A 9,901-nucleotide genomic window follows, 5' to 3' on the forward strand; every position below is an offset into this window, starting at 1 on the left:
CATGAATATGATGCATCATTATGCATCTTTTTAGGAGCCTCTCACGTTGGACAAAGAAATCTGGTGCTAGCTTGTCACCTTGAAAAGCCCCCCGGTTCAATTTTCTTGGTATTTGGTCAAGAACAAAAGCAGTTCAGAAAATGCATTCATTCCCGTTATACCTGTCAGCAGGAAAGTGATAGGCACAAATAGGATGCCTCATTCTGCATGTTTTCAGGAGCCACTGACATTGGAGAAAGAACTCTGATGTTAGATCACTTTCCTGAAATCCGCCCATTCTCCATTTTCTTGATAAAACAATTGAGAAAATTCATTAATTCCTCTTATAATCCTGAGCAGGAAAGCAATGGGCCTGAATATGATGCATCATTCTGCATCCTTTTTGGAGGCTTTCACATTAGAGAAAGTAATCTGATACTAGTTTTTTCTTTGAAACCCCCCGATTTTCAATATTCCTCCTATTTGGATGAGAACTAAACCTCTTCAGAAAATGCACTCTTTCTGCTTAAAATTCTGAACAGGAAAGTGACACTCACGAATATGATGCATTATTCTGCATCTTTTTAGGGGCCTCTCACATTGGAGTAAGAAATCTGGTGCTAGGTCATTTCTGTGAAAACCCCCCATTTTCACTTGAATTGGTATTTGGGCGAGAACAGGACCTGATTAGAAAATGCATTCATTCCAAAAATATCTCTGGTCGGAAGAGTGATAGGCATGAAAATGATGCATCATTCTGCATCTATTTAGGAGCCTCTCAAATTGGATAAGGAATTTGCTCCTAGATTGTTTTGTTGAACCTCCTGCCCCCCCCCCCCCATTTTCCCATTAATTGCTATGTAGACGAAAACAAAACCTCTTTAGAAAATGCATTCATTGATGTTATAACTTTGAAGAGGAAAGAGATAGGCATGAATATGATGCATCATTCTGGTTGTTTTTAGGAGCTTCTCAAATTGAAGAAGAAAAATTTCTCTGAGGTCGTTTCCTTGAAAATCCCCCAGTTCCAATTTTCTTCTTCTTTAGAAGAGTGAAAAAACTGTCCAGAGTATGCATTGATTCTCATTATAACTTTGATCAGGAAATTGATAGGCATGAATATGCTGCCTTAATCTGCACCTTTTTAGGAGCCTCTCACATTGGCAAAAGACATCTGATGCTAGTTCGTTTCCTTGAAATCCTCATTTTCAATTTTCTTCCTGTTTAGACAAAACCAAAATCTGTTCAGAAAATGGATTCATTCCGCTTATATCTCTCATGAGGAAAGAGATAGGCATGAATAAGAGGCATCATTCTGCATCTTTTTAGGAGCCTCTCCAATTGGAGGAGGAAATTTACTCCTAGGTCATTTCCACAAAAGCCCTGCTATTTCACTTTACTTGCTATTTGGACGAGAAGAAAACCGGTTCAGAAAACTAATTCATTTTGATTATATATCTGAAAAGGAAGATGACAGGCATGAATATTATGCATCATTATGCATCCTATAAGGAGCCTCTCACGTTGGAGAAAGAAATCTGATGCTATGTCGTCTCCTTGAAAACCCCCCATTCTCAATAGTCTTGCTATATCAACAACTCTAAAACTGCTCAGAAAATGCATTAATTCCGCATATATCTCTGAGCAGGAAAGCGATGGGCATGAATATGATGCATCATTTTGCATCTTTTTAGGAACCTCTCACGTTGGAGAAAGTAATCTGATGCTAGGTTGTTTCCTTGATAACCCCCTATTTTCAATTTTCTTCCTATTTGGACGAGAGCTGAACCTCTTCAGAAAATACATTCTTTCTGCCTATAACTCTGAGCAGGAATTAACATACATTAATATGATGCATTATTCTGCATCTTTTTAGGAGCCTCTCACATTGTAGTAAGAAATCTGATGCTAGGTCATTTCCGTGAAAATCCGCCATTTTCAATTTTCTTCTTATTTAGACGAGTGAAAAAAACTGTCCAGAGTATGCCTTAATTCCTGTTATAACTGTGAGCAGGAAAGTGGCAGGCATGAAAATGATGCATCATTATGCATCTTTTTAGGAGCCTCTCACATTGGACAAAGAAATCTGGTGCTAGGTCATTTCTGTGAAAACCCTTGAAAAGTCCCCTGGTTCAATTTTCTTGGTATTTGGACAAGAACAAAAGCAGTTCAGAAAATGCATTCATTCCCGTTATACCTGTCAGATCAACAAGTCCCGTTATACCTCACAGATCATCAAGTCCAACCCTTTACCACAGAGCTCAAGGCTAGACGATGGCACCAAGTGCCATGTCCAATCTTGCCTTGAACAGCCCCAGGGACGGCAACTCCACCACCTCCCCGGGCAGCCCATTCCAGTGTCCAATGACTCTCTCAGTGAAGAACTTTCTCCTCACCTCCAGCCTAAATCTCCCCTGGCACAGCCTGAGGCTGTGTCCTCTCGTTCTAGTGCTGGCCACCTGAGAGAAGAGAGCAACCTCCTCCTGGCCACAACCACCCCTCAGGTAGTTGTAGACAGCAATAAGGTCACCCCTGAGCCTCCTCTTCTCCAGGCTAACCAATCCCAGCTCCATAAGGTCTCCCCTGAGCCTCCTCTTCTCCAGGCTAACCAATCCCAGCTCCCTCAGCCTCTCCTCGTAGGGCTGTGCTCAAGGCCTCTCCCCAGCCTCGTCGCCCTTCTCTGGACACGCTCAAGCATTTCGATGTCCCTCCTAAACTGGGGGGCCCAGAACTGAACACAGTACTCAAGGTGAGGTCTAATCAGTGCAGAGTACAGGGGCAGAATGACCTCCCTGCTCCTGCTGGCCACACCATTCCTGATGCAGGCCAGTATGCCACTGGCTCTCTTGGCCACATGGGTACACTGCTGGATCATGTTCAGGTGGGTATCAATCAGCACCCCCAGATCCCTCTCTGTTTGGCTGCTCTCTAGCCACTCCAACCCCAGCCTGTATCTCTGCATGGGGTTGTTGTGGCCAAAGTGCAGCACCCTGCACTTGGAGCTATTGAACGCCATCCTATTGGACTTTGCCCATCTGTCCAGGCGGTCAAGGTCCTGCTGAAGAGCCCTTCTGCCCTCCAACCCAGCCACATCTGCCCCCAGCTTGGTGTCATCTGCAAACTTGCTGATGACTGACTCCATGCCCTCATCCAGATCATCTATGAAGATGTTAAAGAGGATGGGGCCCAGCACTGATCCCTAAGGGACACCACTAGTGACAGCTGCCAGCTGGATGTGGCACCATTCACCACCACTCTCTGGGCTCGTCCCTCCAGCCAGTTCCTAACCCAGCACAGAGTGTTGCCATCCAAGCCGCGGGCTGACAGCTTAGCCAGCAGTTTGCTGTGGGGGACAGTGTCAAAGGCCTTGCTGAAGTCCAGACAGACCACATCCACAGGCCTCCCCACATCCACCATGCAGTCACCTGATCATAGAAGGAGATCAGGTTGGAGAGGCAGGATCTGCCCTTCCTAAACCCATGCTGGCTTGACCTGAGGTCTTTGCCATCCCTCAGGTGGGCTCTTATCACCCCCAAGATAACCTGCTCCATCAGTTTCCCTGGCACTGAGGTCAGGCTGACAGGTCTGTAGTTCCCAGGTTCCTCCATCCGACCTTCTTGTGGATGGGGACCACGTTGGCAGTTTCCAGTCTCCTGGGACCTCTCCAGTGAGCCAGGACTGCTGGAAAATGATGGAGAGCAGCTTGGCCAGCTCAGCTGCCAGCTCTCTCAGCACCCTGGGATGGATCCCATCTGGTCCCATGGACTTGTGGGTGTCCAGATGGCTCAGCAGGTCCTGAACTAATTCTTCATGAATTTCCAGGGGAACACACTGCTCCCCGACCCCATCCCCCAGTTCAAGAGGCCACTTGCCCTGAGCTCCTCCCTCCTTGCTGTTGAAAACTGAGGCGAAGAAGGCATTCAGGACCTCAGCCTTTCCTTGGTCATCAGTTATAGTGTTCCCCTCCTGGTCCAGTAAGCAGTGGAGGCTCTTCTGGCCCTTCTTTTTAGCATTGATACATTTATAAAAGTGCTTTTTGTTATCTTTCACGGAAGTGGCAGCCTAAGTTCTAGCTGGGCCTTAGCCTCTCTAATTTTTCTCCTGCATAATCTGGCTATCTCCTTAAACACGTCAGGAGAAGCCTTACCTTCCTTCCAGAGGTGATACACCCTCTTTTTTTCCCCCAATTCCTTCAGGAGCTGTTTGTTTCTTGCAAGAGGTGTGCACAGCTAAGATTGGTTACATGTAGAGGGTACAGGGTTACATGTGAGGCATACATAGGCTGATATACAATAACATTCTACAGGGGTCAGCCTCTAGTCTGGGTAATCCAGCCCCCTTGGACTGGCTAACTCTGCCCACATGCAGCTGGCACTCCATCCCCCCGCAGCTGCATGTGGGGATGCTACCCAGTGCCTGGTATCTTAACTCCCAAGACTGACTCAAGGACACTTCCCAGCATGGGTTGCTCATGTTTATCATTTCATGTCCTCTACTAGCAAGAAATCCACACACACACACACACAGTTTGAAATCTGCTGCTCTTCACAGTATCACAGTATTATCAGGGTTGGAAGAGACCTCACAGAACATCAAGTCCAACCCTTTACCACAGAGCTCAAGGCCAGACCATGGCACCAAGTGCCACGTCCAATCTTGCCTTGAACATCTCCAGGGACGGCGACTCCCCCACCTCCCCGGGCAGCCCATTCCAGTGTCCAATGACTCTCTCAGTGAAGAACTTTCTTCAGACCAGTACAAAAGCCACTTAGAAAATGCACTCAGTCCACTTATAAGTCCAGCCAGGAGTGGCCTTGACTGGAATAGCATGCACCATTCTGATGCTTTCTAGGCACCTCACACACTGCCAAAAGAAACTTTCTCCTAGGTCATTCCCTTTTAAACCCACCCACGTTTTTACTTCTGTTGTTTTTCAGACCACTACAAAGCTGCTTAGGAAATGCATTTATTCCCCTTACAAATCCAGCCAGGAACGGCCTAGGCTGGAATAACATGTACCATTCTGCTGCTTCCCATGTGCCTCACACACTGGTAAAAGAAACTTTCTCCTAGGTTGTTTCCTTTTAAAACCACCCACAGTTTGTGTTGTGGAGGCAGGGAATTAATGTGGCCAAGTCAGAGATTTTTATAAAAATAGAGTTATTTTATTTTCCAAAAAACCCACCCCCAAACTATACACAGAAATTAATTTAGTTTTAATTACCAGATTCAGTTCATTTGAGAAGATCTACAAGGATGCCATAGATAATTTGACTATTTTGGAAGTCAGAAGTTGGAAAAGGCTTTAGCTATTTAATTATCACATTTCCACTTAATAATAAAGCTGAGCCAGTTACTCACAGGTGAGCCAGGCTGGTTGGAAGAAGGGCGGTCCAGTTGCTTGTCCTCTTGGGTTCTCTTTCAGAAGCAGTCGGAGGGTCATTAAAGGCCTATTGAGACTGCATCAGTCTGCTGCTTTCTAGGATTCTCACACACTGGCAAAACAAACTTTCTCCTAGGTCATTTCCTTTTAAACCCACCCACGTTTTGACTTCTGTTGCTTTTCAGACTACTACAAAAGCTGCTTAGGAAATGCATTTATTCCCCTTACAAATCCATCCAGGAATGGCCTAAGCTGAAATAGCATGAACCATTATATTGCTTCCTATGAGCTTCACACATTGGCAAAAGAAACTTTCTCCTGGGTTGCTTCCTTTTAAACCCACCAACAGTTTTATTTCTGTTGCTTTTTGGACCAGTACAAAAGCTGTTAGAAAATGCACTCATTCCCCTTACAAGTCCAGCCAGGAATGGCCTAGGGTGCAAAGGCATGCACCAATCTGCTGCTTTCTAGGAGCCTCGCAAACTGGCAAAAGAAAGTTTCTCCTAGGTCATTTCCTTTTAAATCCACCCATCATTTTCAATCCTGCTGCTTTTTGAAGCACTGCAAAACTGCCTAGAAAAAACACCCAATAGCATGCACCATTCAGCTGCTTTCTAGGAGCCTCACGCATTGGCAAAAGAAACTTTCTCCTGGGTCCTTTCCTTTTGAACTGACCCACATTTTGAAACCTGCTCCTTTTCAGACCACTACAAAAGAAGCTTAGAAAATGCAGTAATTCCCCTTATAAGTCCAGCCAGGAATGGCCTAGAATGGAATAGCAGGTGCCATTCTGCTGCTTTCTAGGAGCGTCACACACTGGAAAAGAAACTTTCTCCCAGGTTGTTTCCTTTTTCAACCCACCCACGGTTTGATTTCCATTGCTTTTCGGACCAAGACAAAAGATGTTTAGAAAATGCACTGATTCACCTTATTAGTTTAGCTAGAAATAGCCTAGGATGGAATAGAAGCCTCTCACATTGGCAAAAGAAACTGTCTCCCAGGTTGTTGTATCCTTTGAAACCCACCCATGTTTTCAATCCTGCTACTTTTTGAACCACTGCGAAAGCTGCTTAGGTAAAATATCCCTTCCCCATAAACATGCAGACAAGAATGGCCTAGGCTGGAATAGGATGCACCAACTGCTGCTTTCTAGGAGCCTCATATGTTGGCAAAAGAAAATTTCTCCTAGATTTCCCGCGTTGCACCATGGGATAAACTACTCTTGGGTCATTGTGGTGAGGCAGATCTCGCTGAGAAGGATTAATCTCACTATGCAAGGACACCGCACAATCCAATGTGGATCAAAGCGAGTGACAACTTTATTTAGTAGACACGCGCTTATATGTGTTACAGATAATATATGCATACATGTAGGAAGCTAAATGGCTGAATCTCTAAATGCCCCATTTGCATGGTGCACCGCAGCAAACCTACTTCTTATCTTATTCAGAGTTAGCTGTATCCTGCTCTGCTTGAGTTGTCTGCTGACTTGTCAAGGACAGTGCCTCCCTAGCTAGTTATATTAAATGCTGCCTTTGTTTATTCAATATGGCTTTTGTTTCAGTGTGGCCTAGCACAGCCTTAATTTAGTTCTATATACTCATCCTGCTTGCCCACCTCTAAGTCATGTCCATTTTCCTTTAGCCATTCTGCAACAGGTCATCAGTACCATTAGATGGTCATTCTCCAATTTATTTCTGTGTTACACTGAGTTATATGCTTACTTAATTTAGGATTGGTACATGTGGAAAGTACAGATTGGTTTAGGATTGTGTGTGTGCCACAGATAAGGTGGCCTACAATAACAATCTGAGGGCCCATCCCCTCCAGGTGGCTAACCCTGCCCACATGCAGCTGGCACTCCACCCCCTGCAGCTGCATGTGGGGTTCTATGATTTACCACCTAGCTTTCCGCCTTCAAGGACATTTCCCAGCACAGGTGCTCATATTTATAATTTCATGTCCTGTTATCTAAAATCTCTCCACTATTCCCTGTTTTTCTTTTGATCAACCCAGGCTTGATCTTCAACTTAACACAGGCTGTTCAACGTAGGGTTAAATAATGCAACTACAAATCAATAATACTAAAATCACAAAGAGAATAAACCTGTTAGAGCTTTTGCTAGTAGCATTAGTTTGGCAAGCTAACAACCCAAGCTTAGCTAATAATCCCAAAAGCTTTTTCTGCAAGTGACAGTAAGTCATGTGTTCAGAAGACCAAAAGTCCAGACAGACCTCACAGTCACAGGAGAGCGTATGTGTGCCACATCTTCGTTGGCTCTGTGTGACAAACAATGTGGTAGAGTCACAGGTGTATCAGTTGTCCAGTATTCTTTCTCAGACACCCATTGCTCTGAATTCACTCTGTGATTCTCAGAAATCTTGATGTCTTCATTACACTCCTTAGCTATGAGCTGTATCTGTCTATTGTGCTTAAGAACTACTCATTTCTAAAGATGATACAAAGATATGCCCTAGATGTTGCTCTCAGGCTACTCTATTAGGCCTTATTCCCACAATCCTTTATTTGTTTTAAGAAATTAAGGCAGTGTTTCTCATCTTTTTGCAGGGCCCTTTGCAAAAAGATAAAAAGCACATCGCCATCTGTGCCAATAAGTGGGTTTGGCCCTTACAACAGGTCCTAAACTGATCTCTATTTTGTTGTTATCCACTTATTAAACCAGAATAGCTGGAAACTTGTGAAAATACCCAAATTCATTAACCATGATCAAAGCCTTATAATCTATACACACACACAATCATCATTTCAGTAATTCCTTCAAGATTTTGCCACAATTGTGCCATCTGAGCAAGACTTCTGCTCACTTTAAGAAAACAGGCTGGTCATAATCAAGCTGATCTCCATTAAAAAGCCTGTCAACATAAATGAACAAGTGCACAAACAAATACAAAAAACAGATGCAAACATATTCATTGCCTAGTCTAACAAATCCATTGGCCTAGTCTGTATGATGTAATTACAGAAATTTCAAAAACTTCTTCTTCTCTCCTTCTTTCCTCTATTCTCCCCTCCTCTTTTTTTTTTTTTTTTTTGTCATTTATACATAATCCTAGTGCTATCTAAATATACAGAAAAAATCCTAAAAATATTCTACAATATCCCTATATCTTAAAATCCTACAATTGTCATACTACAATCTCTTAGCCTTAATTGTATTATCTGTCAACTTAAAAATCTAGGAAATGAAGGAAATTTAAGAAAAAGCAAAGAAAATTCAAGAAACGTGGTACCACAGTATCATTAGTATCAGCACAGAAGAAATAGACAGTAATCCATACATTCACAAAGCAATTTCTTGCCATAATATTCCATTATATTAACTATTGAACATGTTCAGGCATTATGTACTTAACATACTCTATTTTAACTACTTACTCTATTTTAATTACTTAAGTCTTATCACAAGTACCCTGCTAAATCTATTCTAAAACTTATTACAACTAACATCTTATCCAGTAAACTCTCAAACTCTAAGATCTATTACAATCAAAACTAGAAACATTATCAGTATTTCAATTCATGAAATAGCTATCACAAATTCAGACCGTTCCTTTAAGAAACGGAACAGCTGTCTCTGCAGAAGCTGTAAGGAAAAAAAACAAGAAAAAAGAGATGGGAAAGAGGGAGGGAGGTGGCAAAATGTGCTCCTTTGAGCTCTGCAGGTGGGGAAGGGTGGTGACGCAGGGGGAGGAGGGGGGGAGGGAGGCTCGCGTTCCCAGCAGATTCACCGCTTGTCTGGACCGGGAACTCTCCCAGCCCCCAGCCCCTACTGTCCCTGCCGCTGTTGTTCCTGTTTCCCCTGCTTCCTCTGCTTCTCTGTTGGCTGTTCCTCTGTCTCTCTAGTGTTTTTTTCTTTGTCCTGCATTACTGTCAGTGGGGGCATGGTGTGGGGCTGCAGTGTTTGTGGAGTGTCCTGACGACGGCAGTGGAGGTGGAGAGGATTCAGTTGGGAGTGCCAGAGGTAAGGCAGGTGGTCAGTGTTGCAGCATTCTTGATTGCACCAGAGCTGCCATAGCAGCCACAGAGACCAGTATCCCCGTTCCCAGCATGGTGGGTTTCAACTGCTCAAAGATCAAATATGCCAGGGGATTCTGTGGTTTTTTTGCATCATTATGTTCCATCTTATACTTCTTAATAGCAGTTATAGTCTCTCTCCTGAAGTGCTTCAGCCACTTCTTCCTCGCCAATCACCACATCCCATAGCACTCTCCTTCAGTGTGGTGGTTTAGGCTGTTGTCCTGGAGTCCTGTACCCCTAAATTCCTCTCCTGCCTGGACTTCGGGGGGAAAGGGGAAAAGCCGCCTGGTTTCCCCCCCCCCCTCGCCTGCCCTGCAGCCGAGAAGGGGGCGGCGACTGCCCCGTGAGTTCCCGCGCTGGAGCCAGGCTGGGATTGGCTGTGCGCTTTCGCGCCTAAAGTGTGGTAACTCTGCCCTTTGTCTAGCGAAGGGTATAAATATTGGGGGTCTTCCCGCCTTTGGGGTTCCCGCTTTGGATTTTGCCCGTGTTGGACGTATGTC

This window comes from Pogoniulus pusillus, chromosome 7 (genome assembly GCF_015220805.1).
Source record: "Pogoniulus pusillus isolate bPogPus1 chromosome 7, bPogPus1.pri, whole genome shotgun sequence".
NCBI lineage: Eukaryota > Metazoa > Chordata > Aves > Piciformes > Lybiidae > Pogoniulus > Pogoniulus pusillus.